This window comes from Calonectris borealis, chromosome 13 (genome assembly GCF_964195595.1).
Source record: "Calonectris borealis chromosome 13, bCalBor7.hap1.2, whole genome shotgun sequence".
In the NCBI taxonomy this organism is placed as follows: domain Eukaryota; kingdom Metazoa; phylum Chordata; class Aves; order Procellariiformes; family Procellariidae; genus Calonectris; species Calonectris borealis.
Genome location: NC_134324.1, coordinates 5,956,738 through 5,959,503, shown reverse-complemented (window position 1 = coordinate 5,959,503; position 2,766 = coordinate 5,956,738). Strand labels below are relative to the sequence as shown.

Sequence of the window (2,766 nt, the reverse complement as noted above, 5' to 3'; positions counted from 1 at the left end):
TATTCATTGAAGAAAGGGAGAGAAGATTAAAAATAGGTAGTGTGAAATGTGTTACAATTGTTCGCATTCAAATTAAAGTTAGAACATGGGCCATTCAGGAGCAAAATTATAGAATGTAATTTCAGTAAAAATTATCTCGGCTAATCATACTTTGCAAATTATATAAGTCTATGCTGCAGATTAATGCTGCAGAATTAATCACACTAAATGTTAGGACTAGAAATAGCAGGTATCTTGGTTGGGAGTCCAGGCCCTTCTATCATTAGGAATTAAATTATATAATCCTATTTGCAAATGTTGCAAGCTTTATCTTACAATTAATTAGATTTCGTTCCTGACTACTGCTGTCAAAAGGCTATCTAAATGCTCTAAAACCTTACTCCCAGTTTAGATATGATCAGGCAGAAGGTCAGTTCAGAAACGCTGAATAATGATATCCTAAGAATTTTGCGTCATTCTATTCTATTATATCATTTACCAAACATTGGCTTAATAAGATTTTGGAGGCAGTGCCATAAATTTAATGCTCTAAAATCTTTAAATTGTGAGATGAGTATAATGTCCACTGAAAAACTCACTGCATTTTAAAAATGTGTTAAAGAAAAGAAATAATAATAATTAAAAAAGCACTAATTAGTTTTCTTGTATACTTCTAGTGTGGACTGGGTGTCATAGTTACAGAACGACTACAACTAAGTTTAAATATTTTACTACCTCTAATTCATGATGTTTCATGTTTCATTAATGTCACTTTTTCTGTCTTGGGAATGTACAAAGAAGAACCATCATCATTTTAAATTTCTATGCAGGTGGAAATATAGCTTTCAAATATGTTTCATTCTGGAAGTGAACAAGATGCAATTTAATGACAACAAAAACTGACAAGGTATAGGAAAGAATTTGAAATAATTGTTAAATACTTCTCAAGGAGATTTCTTTATATTACTACATGCACAATAACTCCAAATTCATTTGATAGTTGCCTATTTGAAGATTATAAAATATTTAGCAGGAATATTCTTCTGTGGCTTAGAAAAAGGATGATTTATGGAATGTGACAAGGATTGGAGTCTTGTATAAATGTAAACAGAGATGGTAGTTTATGTTGGAAACTGATGCATCAATGAATGCAAGGAATGGGATTGGACCTCAGTGTGCTCACATGTCACAGTGATGAGGCTGGTGTATATATCTGCATAGATCTTCAGTTATTGGAATATAATCGAGCAGAATTATCAGCAGTTTCCACTGCTGCTTACTTAAGTCATTGTAATCAATTAGTTGAACTAACAGGAGTTGCATCTAAGAAAAGGAGAGCAGAGAGAACAATTATTGAATGTGTTTTCTAAAAGGCAAAGACTTATGGAATTCAATGTTTTTCTTCCTGTTAGAAATGGAAGACTGTTATTAGTTTAACTAGATAGAAGAATGTAATTTTCATCTATTTCTACAGACTTTTTGTTTAGGGTATCATAATGTTTTTCATTCACGGTCCTCTTTGGTACCTGTTAAGCACAAAAACAAGAGACTATTGTTTTGTCCAAACATAAATTTTTGAAAAATAATGTCTTCTTATGTACAGTCTCAAATTTACTCTGCTCAGTCCTAGAGGTTTAGCCCTATTGCCTTTGAATTTAATAACAAAATTAATTATGGCAACTATTAAAGAAATTCCTGTTGCTCCAATGCTATAGGGCCTATACGCTCAATACAATGTGTGCCAGCAGTGCATTTGATGTAATATTGAGGAGACATGGCTGTACTTGAATAAATCCATAGCTTTTAGGATCAACAAAGACTGTGAATGTAAAACTAATACATGCAGCTACGATTTGTCCTGTAAAATGTTTTTAGCGTACGTTGTAAGGAACACAGTTTTTGAATACACATATAGATATTTGTGGGCAGGTATATGTGGCAGTCGATAGTGCTTAGGAAGGAAAATTAAAAGGAAAACAGTTTTCCAAGTAGTCTATCTGTTGATATAAAGCCACAGGAATAATTTTTATTCTAAATTAATTCTTGAAGATCCCTAATAAATGTACTTGTCGGAGTGACCTAAAGGGTCGGAGTGGGAGTGCGTTCCCAGAGTAATGACGCATCCCAATATGGGCTTAGTCACCCTCCAAAATATAATACAGAGCTTAACTTAACACTTCTAATACAAATCTTAACTTACTAAACCTATTTTACAAAGCTTAACTTACTAAACCTATCTTACAAAGGCTAAACCTATCTTAACACTTAACACTTCTAATACAGAGATACAAACTTAACACTTCTAATACAGAGACCTTTCCTGTTCTCCATTACCTTGTTACCTTCAAAAATACATTGAAACATTTCAGGTTGAAGCTTCTGTGACTGAGACGCCAACTGTCCCATAACTGATGTATAAAGTTCATATAACTTCCCTGTGTCGGCTCACCTAGGTGGGTCTCAGAGTAATTCTGGAGCTACAGTGATGATACATATCAACTCTATATCAGATAATACATGCCAGCACTCATCACTGACCCTCACATATATATGCGCAGCAATACTGGAGCCTTTCCTCTTTCAGTCCCATCTGGGTCACCATTTGTGGTGTAAGATAGCACAGACCCTCTGGAGCCTCTATCATAACAGGGCAGTCCCACAGTCCCTCTCTCCATCGCCTCACCCTTCTGTCTCTCTCCATTGTTTCACACCTCTGTCACTCTCTCCATAGCTTCTCATCTCTGTTGCTCTCCGTTGCCTCCCTTAAATCTTCCTTCTGGCAATGAT

At 34.9% G+C, this 2,766-nt stretch overlaps 1 non-coding gene across 1 annotated transcript; it reads right to left on the bottom strand.

Annotated features, from left to right (window-relative positions):
* Nucleotides 1-2,433: 2,433 nt before the first annotated feature.
* On the bottom strand, nt 2,434-2,518 carry LOC142087928 (small nucleolar RNA SNORD45). Its single transcript, XR_012675669.1, has one exon. It is a non-coding gene; the product is annotated as a small nucleolar RNA SNORD45 (small nucleolar RNA).
* Between the last annotated feature and the right edge of the window lie 248 nt (nt 2,519-2,766).